Source organism: Microtus pennsylvanicus, chromosome 3 (assembly GCF_037038515.1).
Source record: "Microtus pennsylvanicus isolate mMicPen1 chromosome 3, mMicPen1.hap1, whole genome shotgun sequence".
Taxonomy (NCBI): Eukaryota; Metazoa; Chordata; class Mammalia; order Rodentia; family Cricetidae; genus Microtus; species Microtus pennsylvanicus.
Window position 1 is genome coordinate 52774379 of NC_134581.1, and position 12580 is coordinate 52786958.

Genomic DNA, 12580 nt, shown 5'->3' on the forward strand with positions numbered 1-12580 from the left:
TTCTTCATTCCCTCCCTCTCTCTGTCTCTGTCTCTCTCTGACCTGGAGGCCCAGGCCTTCATTTATCTGTCCAATGGGGTTGGGCAGAGTCAAGCCTTCATGGTGTTTCTGACTGAAGTCTCCCCTAGTCCAGGCTGTCAGTAGCCCAGTTTCCTAGAATCAGCAAAGGGCTCCTGTGATTTCAGATGCTGATGCCAAGTGAAAGCAGAAAATGGTGTCCTGACATGATGATGCTCAGTGGCCCCTCACAGTTACTGTGTTTCAGGGAAGAATTAGGATTTCCTGTGTCCTAGGCCTCTCCGCAGGCAATGTCATCACAGCTATCCTGTTGATCCAAAGGTACAGCACTGCATTTCTGTTGCTACTCTTTTTTATTTCTAGTGCTTGCTCCTTTTCCCAGGGCTTCTTTGAATTCCATGGTTATTGGTAGGATTAGCGCTGAGCAACATGGAGTTATTTCTCCAAACTGCTGTCAAATAGTGAATAATCAAGAATTTTGAGAAATAACCTTGAAAGACTAGCTCTTACTATTTCAAAAATGCTCTGTGAAACTTATCTAATTGTGTGTTACTCTCACCAGATGGACCTGTAGATCAAGTTAGAGAAATCTAGAAAGAAAATTCACATAAAAGCAGTTGATATCCAATACAGCTGACAGGACCTCTTGATAAAAAATTAATTGTCTTTTTCACCAGTGGTGTTGGAACAACTCAGCTGGGCAGTCATATGTATCAAGGTGAAATGGAGTATTAGCGGACATTAATGCTGTGGATACGAGAACTCAAACCGGAAGTTTCCAGGAAATCTTTACAAGCTTGGATTTAGCAGTGGTTTCTTAGACATGACACTGAAGAATGGAAAACATAGAGTAGAATTGAAGTTTGAACTTTCTATGTCTCCAGGCATCCCGTGAAATCTGCCTTCTCGTCATAGGGCGGAGAAGTTTGGTTCCTGAAGGCCTAAAGAACTATAACTCAAGAGAAGAAACCTCAAGCACTTCTCAAAAGATGACTCACAAGGGGCTAAAACCACATGGAAATGTGTTCCCAGTCTTTAGTCTTTGTGAAAATTCAAAGGAAGAACGTGGGGATTGTCACTTCACACCTGCTAAGGCAGCTACAGCCAAAACAGCGAAGGACTGCTGCTGGCGAGGATGTGGAGAAACCGGGCTTCTTGCCCAGGACAGGATAAAGGCAAAAGTCTAGGAACTGTAACAAAAGGCTGGGACGTGTGTCGATACACTGAGCATAGCATGACACCTATGTGATGATCTCTGCACTTCAAAGCTGAAGCAGGCAGGCATTCAAAGAGAAATGCACGTGCAAATGTTTAGCGCTGCGGCAGTGTCTGCGCTAGTCAACCGGCATAAGCAGGTTTGCTGTTCATTAGTCAATCAGCAGGTAAACAAAACCCAAGCTCTCTGGACCCTCGCCACACAGAATGGTATTTGCACGTTGACGAACAGCGACAATACGGTTGAAACTCGCAAGCGTTACAGAAGATAGACACAAAAGGCCATAGTTCATGGCACGATTTTGGAGGGCAGCAAGTCCTGCACTTGGTTGAAAACCCTTGAGGCTCTTCAGTCTCCTCCTGTCCATGAGGGTTGGGCTCCATAAGAAAAAGAAGCAAGTGGGGGTACTTTGATAGGAACCAGCTTCAAAAACGAAAGAATGAGCTGTCGTCAGCCTGTCCTTGATGCGTGGGTGGCCATACCCAGCATCACTGTCCAGAAGCCCTGAGACCCCGAGGGAATTTTGTGGCTTTCACCAGCAGTGTCTGAAAGCATGTTAAGTAGGTTATAAGTCCTTACCTCCGACAATCTCTCAGACCCAGACTCAATAGTAGTCTTTTCTAGAAGTATCTATTGTATTAATTACAGTTGGTTCAAAGGGGCCAGCTCAGAAAATTAAGTTCTCAAAGGGCCTCCTACCTGAAAGGAGACCCTTTAGAAAATAGTGGCGAAAAGATTGGCAGCTCAGGAACCTTGCTAGCTGAGAATTTGAAATGGGCCCACGTTGTCCTGTAGGTGATGTGGCTGAAAAGACTTGCTGACTGTGGAGTGGGTAGGCCATGCGAGGGAATCAGAATTCAGAGAGGCAAAGACCACGGGAAGTGGATGAGACTTCTAGTTTATTTCACGCTGAGTAACGCTTCCCAGGAAGATACTTCTTGTGTCTTTGGGGCGCTCCCAGTCTTCAGGATACAGATTGACTGTTTCCCAATGCAGGCAGGGGCTAGCAGAAGACAGCTGCCTAGGAAAACCAGTCTGGGAGGTCTTCTGTTCCCTCGCTCCGGTCCTCCCACTGCCCAAACAAGCGCCATGGGTGTCTTCGGTCTCAATTCCTTTCTGTCCTCCCACTGTCCAGCTGAAGCATTCTGTGCTTTAGAGAAAACAATGCCACTACCACAGGTCTTTCCGTGTGGCTCAGTCAGGGCTAGCACGACTGATGGTGGCTTCTTACCTCAGTTCCTTGCCCAATGGTACAAATGATTTTGCTTTCAAATAAAATAAGGGATTGTGACTTTGGATTTCAATGGTTTTAAGATCTACATGAATCTCTGAGGATTATCTCATTATGTCTGACATGCCCTTCATGTTGGCGCTTGGAATTATTTTGCTATAGATTTGGTGTGAGCAGAGATGCCAACCTGTTGACGGGATGTGTGTGTGTGTGTGTGTGTGGTGGGAGAGAGGCCCTAAAACCAGAACTAAAGAAGGTCATGTGGGAACCGAGAGGAAGTAGAATTACTGTAAGCAGGAGAAGCCAGCCCTTCAGAAGTCTTGTGGTAATTCAAGGTCCTTCTTGACTCTAATCAGATGTGGTGAGATTTGGATTAGGCATAAAGCAATGGATCTTGAGGCCAGTTTGAAACGACAGAGTGTCTCCTGAGTATCATGCCCAGCTCAAAAGGGAAATTTCCAACGACATTTGTTTTTCTCCCCACTTTGGTTCTTAGATCATCTCTGAGTTCATCACAATTTCAGAGGCAGAGAGAAAGACTAAGCAAGAGAAGCAGAGAAGGAAGCGTCAGGGAAGAAAGAGGAGGAGGAGAGGTGCACCCTGGGCAAGAGTTTCAGATGGAAGGCTAAGACGAAGAGCGTAAGGGCAGGATTGGCTGAGCCTTCTGCCTGTGTTAGCACAGCAAGGAAAATGGAATGTCTCTTGCTCTTTTTGTTTTTGTTTTTGTTTTCTACCGCAAACCCCAACTTCAAACCCACTCCCTCCTGAAATTAGATTCTTTTGTTTGTTTTCAACTCAAGGCTAAATACTTACTCCTGGGAGAGTAGATTCCTGAGAATAAAATGTCAGGAGCAATGACGTAATTGACCCGAAGCGCCACCCTTCATTTGGTTGATCCTCCTGATAGTTGTTGAGGCACTTTCTCATCCCATTCCGTCCCCAAACCAAATAGGCTCTGAGTCGCCCAAGTCTACAAACAGGTCTGAAAGGGTTTTAAACTTCACAGAGAAAAAAAGCAGTGACTGCCAACAGTTCCAGTACGTCCAGATTCAGCTTCTCTCCAGCCTGGGGAGCGGGGCCACACCAAGATTATCAGTGTCTTTTGAAGCACACATGGAATGGTGGAGATGCAAATGCTACCTCAATGCCCATAGTAACGATGAGGGCTGGACCACAAGGGCCAGAGAGTTGAGGCTGTGGAGAAAGTTACTGAATTTCTTTCTACATCCATGGGGAACCATAGAACACACCAAAGCAGTTCCTCTTCAGAGAGAACGCAGGAATCAGTTCATCAAACCAAAATGCAAATAACAATGCAAACAACATGTATTAGTTCCGTTGCTGTGATAAAAGTACCGCAAACAAGGCCACTTATGGCGGGGTGGGGGTGGGGGACTTATTTGAGTTTCCAGTTCCATAGGGATAAGAGTCGATCATGGCAGGGAGGCAAGGCAGCAGGTGGCAGGCAAGGTGGCGGGCGTGGAAAGCTTCACTAGCGAGCATGAGGCAGGGAGAGAGAGGGTAAACTGGAAGGGGCGTGAGCCTGTGAATTCTCAAGGCCGGCTCCAAGTGACCTAATTTCTTCCAAGCAAGGCTGCACCTCCTAAACCTTCCCAGTCACCAACTGGGAACCAAGTATACAAATAACGGAGTCCATGGGAAGCATTTCTCATTCAAACCATGACAAGAATTTCTTCGAGGAACCAAACCCCTAAAAGCTTCATCTGAGTTTGGCGAATCTGTCAGTAATCCACTGCCTCAGTTCCCTGCAAGGGGCTAAACCGGAATGGCAGAAACCACCAGCCAAATGATTTCCGGTGACACTCTCGTCAACGGCTTAGAGCCTCTTCCCAGTTAACTTTAGGGTTCTAAAGAGAGGAAAGGCCTTTTTTTGTGCTCTTCTCAGACCCCCGCCCTCCCTTCTCACATGCTCTGAGCCTCAGGCACACCACAGACCCTCACCATCTAAGACCAGGTGTCTACCTGCCCCTGCCCCTGCCCCTGCCCCTGCCCTTGCCCCTACCCCTTGTCCTGTACCAAAAGCAAATGGCCCTTGCCTAACACTTCGCAGTGCTTTAGAAAATGGCCTCCTACTAGAATGTCTTTAGGGGAAGGATTGTGTCCTTTCAACAATTAGAACCTACGGTGGCCACGTACTTCCTGAGGCTGGGATCAAAGAAGTGGGAGACGTGGCCCCTGCCAGGTGAGCCTCTTTGGATGTAATGTAACTGCTATCAGGCTGAGGCTGGACTTTAGGGAGTTGCTCAGTAGCCTCCCAATGAAGGCTAGCTCGGGGTTTTTGGTGTTCTCAGCTACCAGCTTCTAGGGAAGAGCCTGTAAAAGGGAATCTCTGGGCTCTGGAGGAAAGAGTCCTTTCTGTTGCTCAAAAATGGGGCCTGGGGATGCTTCTCTTAAATGTGTGGGGCTGAAGGGGACAGGAAGTTGGGTGGACAAACAAGGTTAGATTTTCTTCCAGTATCTGGTAGATTTGAAGAGCAATAAGAAAGATCCTAGAGGGATCTGGGGAAGAATATCAGTTGTTGAGGGGGCGGAGGTGGCAGGGTGGTGTGCATACGGAGATCAGAAGTTAATATTGGCTGTCTCCCTCAATTGTTGCTTTGCCTGGGTTTTTAATGGTTTTTTGTTTGTTTTTTGGTTTTTCGAGACAGGGTTTCTCTGCAGCTTTGGAGCCTGTCCTGGGACTAGCTCTTGTAGACCAGGTTGGCCTTGAACTCACAGAGATCCGTCTGCCTCTGCCTCCAAAGTGCTGGGATTAAAGGTGTGCCCCACCACCGCATGGCCTCCCCTTTCTCTTTTGAAATTGAATCCAGAGTGTACCCACTGGCCACAATGACTGACCAGCAAATCTGAGGATCTTTCTTCCTTGGCTTCACAATGCTGGTACTATAGACACACACCGCTGCATCCAGTTTTTTATGTGGGTGCTGAGGGTGGGCACTCAAGTCCCTCTTGCTGGCACCACAGGCACTTGGCCAGCTGAGTCATCCTCTCCCCACACCTGCATAGGGTCACCTCTGGGACAGTGCACGGGGAAAGGGAGTGAATGGGTCCTGCTCCGTGGGAACACTAAGGAGGTGCTTTGTTTTCATCCCCTAGCTTCCCAGAGGTCCTGCCTCTCTTATTAAGAAAACAACCCCCTCAAAAATAAGATACAGAAAAACTGACAAACCAGAAAACATGGGAGAAATAGATGAGATATGCAAAGAAAAAGGAAGAGACTGTTACGAATGTGTAGCCAGCAAATGGGGCAAGAAACAAATGGGAAAAACAAGACTTCAGGATGAGATGAAGTGATACTGAGAACAAAGAGCAAAGTGGTGGCTGAAAGAAGGGCAAAAGCAAGAATAAAGAGATGGTAACAGCAGGGTCAGGAAATGCCCTTCAACAGAGGAACTGGTCTTGCCTCTATTTCTCCTTCTACTCCTTGGCCCTGCCCTCAACACCCTTCTGTTTTAATGCTCAATCAGCAAACATTAAGGGCCCGACTCTGCAGTGAGCGAGGCCAAAAACAAAGGAGGGAATGAGCCTCGCTCCCTGCTCTGAAGTCTCCGGCTTAAGAATTTTGCAGATATCATCATAGAACCTTCATCTGGTGATGGATGGAGATAGAGACAGAGACCCACACTGGAGCACTGGACTGAGCTCCCAAGGTCCCAATGAGGAGCAGAAGGAGGGAGAACATGAGCAAAGAAGTCGGGACCATGAGGGGTGCACCCACCCACTGAGACAGTGGAGCTGATCTACTGGGAGCTCACCAAGGCCAGCTGGACTGTGACTGAAAAAGCATGGGTTAAAACTGGACTCTCTGAACATGGCGAACAGTGAGGGCTGATGAGAAGCCAAGGACAATGGCACGGGATTTTGATCCTACGAAATGTGCTGGCTTTGTGGGAGCCTAGCCAATTTGGGTGTTCACCTTCCTAGATATGGACAGAGGGGGGAGGACCTAGGACTTACCACAGGGCAGAAAACCCTGACTGCTCTTTGGACTGGAAAAGGAGGGGGAGAGGAATGGGAGGAGGGGGAGAAGAGTGGGAGGAGGGGGAGAAGAGTGGGAGGAGGGGGAGTAGGGTGGGAGGAGGGGGAGGGAAATGGGAGGCTGGGAGGAGGTGGAAACTTGTTTTTATTTTCTGTCTTTTCTCAATGAAAAAATAAATAAAAAAAATAATTTTGCAGAATTGTAACTCTGAGGGTGTCGTCCATGTGGTGGGGATCCCAACAATGCACCTGCAGTTGTGTTGACATCTGTCTACACCCATATCACAGAATGATTGATGTCAGTCACCCCACATGTGGGTCGGCAGCTGGCTGTTGGCTGAGACTTTTCTAGGGGCTATTTTAAGAGTCTAGAGAGGTAGATAGTAGTGGCTAAATATTCAGACCCTTGGGAAATCTGTGACTTGACCACAAGTATAAGCTGGAGGTTTTGGGATTGTTGGGCCAGAAGCCATGTCTTCATACATGTCCAGGTGCCGCCTCCACCTCTCCAGCATTAGTGTCTAGTCAGAGAATTAAAGAATGCAAACAGAGCTCATTAGCAAAATTTAATAAAAACATATCGCTACCAAATTTCAGGTCCTGGTCCCATCTTCTGTGGAACTTGTCCCCTTTGTTGTTGATGGCATCTCCTGGCTTCCTTTGACAACTTTTCCCATAATGTTCCCTGGAGTCTATGAAATCTGGATGCTGTGTGTCAGGGTCATCTCATGACGTCAGCAGTTTCCAGAGCAGACCCCTTTCAAAGGCCCTGCCCCCTGGCTAGTTGGTCCTACATAATTCCTTTTGACCTAACAGGCTCCCAGACTCTTCAGCAAGAAGTCACCTCACTAGAAAATATGCAACAAGAAATCCTGCCATGCTTGCCTTCCCTGGTTGCCGCTTGATGGAGGACTGGGGTATGTGCTTTTTCTGCTCTCACAGGGGCATGTCTGGAATGACACCAGAATCTTAAAGAGAGCTTCTTCTCACTCCGCCTCCTTTTCTATGCACCATTCTCTCCCACTGTTGGCGTCTCAGGCCAAAGATACAGAGGGCCTTTTTCTCTTGAGCTTCTATGACGTGTGGTTTATTTGCAGCTTGCCCCATGCCTCTCATCACAGCCAAAGTACTTCCCAAGGCCTCCTTTTACTCAGCAAGTGCCTTCATGTTTTGCCTCGGCCTTCCTTGCCAAAGCCCTGGAGATGTGACAAGCGTAACACACCAAGGTGAAAATGACCCACCATCCTTCATTTTGACCTTCAGCCTGCTGCCCAAGGAGCGCATGATGGCCAAGGAGAATGTTGCCTGTATCGACGGGGATTTTATACAGTGCCCTTTTCCAGGAAGAGGGAAGCCAGAAATAGACAAGCTGCGGGCTATTCTCATGCTGAATTTGGGGTGTGCCAAACTATATCCCTAGAGCAGAGTTGGAATCCCTCCCCACTCCCCCCCCCTGAACTGTTCTACATTAAATGTGGAACAAGGCTTTCTTGCTCTTTCATCTCCCCCTTTGATCTCTTTCTTCCACACTCAGCTGTGGGGATCCCCTCCTATTACTACTTGTAAAATCGACTTGAAGCTGCTTTAGAAAGAGACCAAATACTTGATGCTAGGGTCAATGAGCCCTGAGGTTTCAGGTTCCACCTGCCAACTGAATCCTGGGTTGGGGTGTGTTGCATGAGGTCGATGGGGACCCATACATACCCCTTTCTCAAAGAGCTGGTGTCTCTTTTGAAGTCTCCAACTCATGGTTAGGTTTTGAGGCTCATCTCTTTTGTTTTGGGAGATTGGATTTAAGCTGGTGGCATCTCTAGCCACTTGATCTTGGAGGAGAGCATGCTGTAGACTTCTCTGGGGTTGGGTTGAAATGGGTCTCCTTTGAGATGTCTGTCTTGAGTCCAGAGTCTTCATGTTCCAGCTCTCCCTCTCTAGAAACAACCTCCAGTTATGTTTTGGGAGACAGTCAGACCTACAGTGTTTACCGGGGAGATGGGGGGGGGGGCGATGGGAAGGATGGATTTAGCAGTTGTTTTTTTTTTGTTTTTGTTTATTCTCCTAAACTATTTGCCAAGGAAGGCTGCAGTGACCATAATAGTAGCCTAACTTTCTCTATTTCTAGAAGGGCTTGAAGTCTCGACATATGGATGGTTTGGGCCGCTGTGAGAGGAAGGGTACCTCAAGATGAGTGTGTGTGAAGGAGGGGGTCTAGTGATTATGTGTCCTTTAAATGTGGTTCATTTTTATCTTTCCAGGGGCTCTTAAGTCCAGCAACACATATGTCAACTGAGATGTCTGACACCCCTGGCCGAGACCAGGGTCACTTTGGCTGATGTAAAGCAAGATACTAAATTATAAACATCTCATGCTTTCACTCCCTTATTTAAAAGGTAGGCGAGGGACAGGGGTTCAAACTGTCACTTCCCTATCTTATTCTGTCCCCTGCCTGTTCTGTGAACCACAAAGTTGGGCCTTGCTTCTCAACCTTTCTCTTTGGGTCATTTTAGATTTTCCTAAATGAAGAACAGTGGGGGGGAGACCAATATTGATAAGATTCTCAAATACTTCCTCAAAAAAGGAGAAAATAAAAATGAGAAAATAAACAATTGTAACATAATGCGATAGAAAATATTTTAGAAAGAAAGAAAATGCGCATATAACTGGAGTCCTTTCCAGGCCTCTGATGCTATGGTAACCAACATGTCTTTGGCACCACCCCAAGATCTCTAAGAGCCCAAAAGATAATGACAGGCCTAGGATGTCTTGTTTTGTCTCATAGTCTTCTTGATTTTGCTCTTAAAGAAGTTTTCCTAAGGACCTCAAAGAAGTCCACCTCCAAAAGCCTGAAAGGTTAGCTTTCCATGACTGTGGTCATGACAGGGCACAGATGGATCTGCATATGGATTGGGTGATAAAGGGTTAGGCTTAGGACAAAGGTCTCTTCTCCTTCAGGTTTTGCCACTTTGCTGGAAGAGCGAAAGGGTCTCCTAAACATTTTGATCTTCTGTTTGGTTCCTCATGGGCAGGCTTGGAATAGCTAGCTAACTATGCCGTCTCTCAGACTAAAGCATTCCAAGGAGGAAGGGTATACAGTTCCTTGGTCCTTCTGGCCTAAGGGTCTCACTTGCACCTGTGCTCCTTGCCTACGGTGTGTGTCTGACGCTAACATCCCTGCTGCCAATACTGATGCCTTTCCTTTTTCAGTGTCTCTGTAAAGTTTTATTGGCAGACAGTCCTATATTAACAGCTTCATGGTCACATTGTTTAGGAATTCTGAGCAGTGGACCGAGGACCCCTCTGGCTCATGAAACACAAAATATTTGTTGCCTGACCCTGGGGAGGGAAGGTTTGCCTATCTGGGGTAGATGGTGGTAAGGGCTATGAAGGAAAATGAAGCTGGGAAAAGAGATGCCGGGAGACAGAGAGAAGGAAGGCTGCATCTTGCTATAAGCCACAAGGCTGCTGTTCATTGAGGAAACAGCCTGCGAGCAACTCCTTCTGGAGGCTGTCACGTTAAGCACAGCCAACCCATTGCAGTGGCCTAGTGACTGTTACAATCTTTGATTTAAATGGTGGAGTAGCTGATATCAGGCACCTTGAAAAACCCAGAATCTTCTTGTGGGGAAGATAGCCCCCTCCCAGAAGTGGTTCTCTGTCTCGCTGAATGGCTCTGGGATATATTTGCACTGCAAGGGTGAAGTACTTAGGAAAGGAAGCATGCTGCTGGCTTTCTAACAGATGGGGTGAGGTCACACCACTTCCAGTTTCTTAGCTAGGGCCCCAGTACCTGGGATAGAGGCTATCCTCTCCAAACACGGAGGAAAGGTTTTTATGGTCCAGCTGAGACACCAGCAGCTTGGTTGCCAGTTACCTTTAGATCTGGGGCTATGAAGCCACATTATCTACTGTGTGGATACCACTGGGTTGTATATGCAGACAGATGTATGTAGGAGCTGTCTGGGGAGATTATTTCTGGAGAGACTGTTTTCTTCAGATAGCCAACAAAAATCTGAAAAGGTTTAGCACTAGAACTTGAGAGCTAAACCTTAGATTACATCAGCAGGGAGCTCATCCTTGCCCTAGAATGAGTATAAGGTTTCATAAAGGACTCGAGTGTCTTCTATTTGTGGGATAGAATGTGCGAGATTGTGTTGACACTGACAACCTGAGACATGGCCCACTGTTGTGAGGTTCACTGTGCACACATACAAGGCAGACACAGCACAATGGCTATTGCTGAACCCTACTCAACTGCTTGACTCTGAGAAGGCCCCTTCATCTCCCCCCCCCCATACACACCCCCTTTGGTGACCTCACCAGTAAAATCGGGTCTTGACCTCGTGGTTTTCTTCTAGAGTCTGGAGCCCCTCAATAGCCATAAACCAATCCAGTTATCTAAGGGAATGGCTAAATCCCACCTAGCCCCCATAGTAAGTGAAAGAGAAGTGAAAGAGAAAAGTACTTTGGGCACAAGGTCTCTGGATCCACCATTGCTTCCAGTGATGGTGTCCCCTTTACTCAGAAAGCTCCATAGTGCAAGAGTGAGGGCCCTAATCCAAGAAAGGCTGGTGGAGCAGACATTGGTTCTTTGCAACTTTCCCTGCCCTAGCTCCAGGAGGAGCAGAGGCCAAGGCTGGCCATTCTGCAGGCCTGTGCCCTTCAGACAGCAAGCTATGTTGTCAGTGTCCAAGATAGAACAAATCTTGCCTGTGTTTTTAGACCTGCATTACCTGTGATAGGCTGTGTGTGGGGTGGGGATGCCTGCCACTGGAGACACCATGGAAATCTCTGGGGCTATAAAAGCATCCCCTGATCTTATACTTGAGCTTTGGTCTGTGAGCATCCTACCCCTGAACTTGAGGGAGAGGAAAGCAGGAGCCTCAGAAATGCAATCATACTGGGCTACATCAATGATATTCTCTACCATTTTCAAAAATAATACATCACAGATTCATCTATCTTGTCTTGAAAACCTCCAAGGTAACTTTGGGATCATTGCCTAGTATCACTTAAGACCCCAAAATTTCGGGGAATGCATGAGAGTGAATACATTCTATGACGGGAAAATGTAGGGCGAACCTTAGCAGCGCTCTATCCGGTCATCAGGGAAGAGATTTGGAGATGCCGAAGACAGTGGGGGAAGGGGTGTGCATCCACCACGCTTTTCTGTACAAGATGCTGAGAGGATACCAGAAGAGCAGGAAATGGAGGCACCTGTTTCCCAGAGCTGCCACCCCTGCTCCGTAAGGACCAGTGGGACACAGGACACCTTGCTTGGGAGGTGGTGGACATTAAAGATAACAAGTGTCCATGGAGTCCCATGTAAATATCAGGATACCAACAAGAATTCGGAGTAGGAGATAAAAATGGCACCTTTGCCCTCTGTCTATGCTGGCATAGCTACCACGGAGAGCCTCTCCTTTGTTTTCTGACCCTCCGCACACGTCAGCCTGCGGGCGTTCTTCTTTCCACTTCAGATGTCAGTTTGTTTGGATGTATGGCTCTTTAGCTGACAGCTACATGCTAGTCTATAAAACCCTGCCCTGATACAATCATGATGGTGACCAAGCCCCACACAAACTCTTGTTTGGCTTACCTGCAAGTTACGTTATCTCTTTTTAAAGGAGTTTTATGCCATGTGAATTGAAAATAGCTGCCCAAAAGTGCTTTTCCTTGACAAAGGAACTTGAAATTGTTGCATCCAATGTTTGGTGGGGTTTTTTTTTTTGTTTGTTTGTTTGTTAAAAATATAGAACATTATTCTCAGTCACCAAAACCAATTCATTTTAAAATGAACCTATCTATTACATACAGGGCAGATAAAACAGCTAGGATGCAAAGCAGGTAAATGAGTGTGTTGAGGGATTGGCAGGTGAAGCTGTCATGGCTTCTATAAAGACCTACGAGGGAATGCATCACCCCCCAAACTGAACATATCTTATCAGCCTTTAAATGTAAAGATTTCAAGAGGGATTAAAGAATTTATGTATATTGCACGTTGTCAGAAAATATTACACTTTTCAAAAGCCCTGGAACATTTATAAAATTAAGCAAGTAGGAAAACAATAGGTTTTATGAGAATGGGTTTTTTTTTGTACAATATATAAAATTTAAAAATG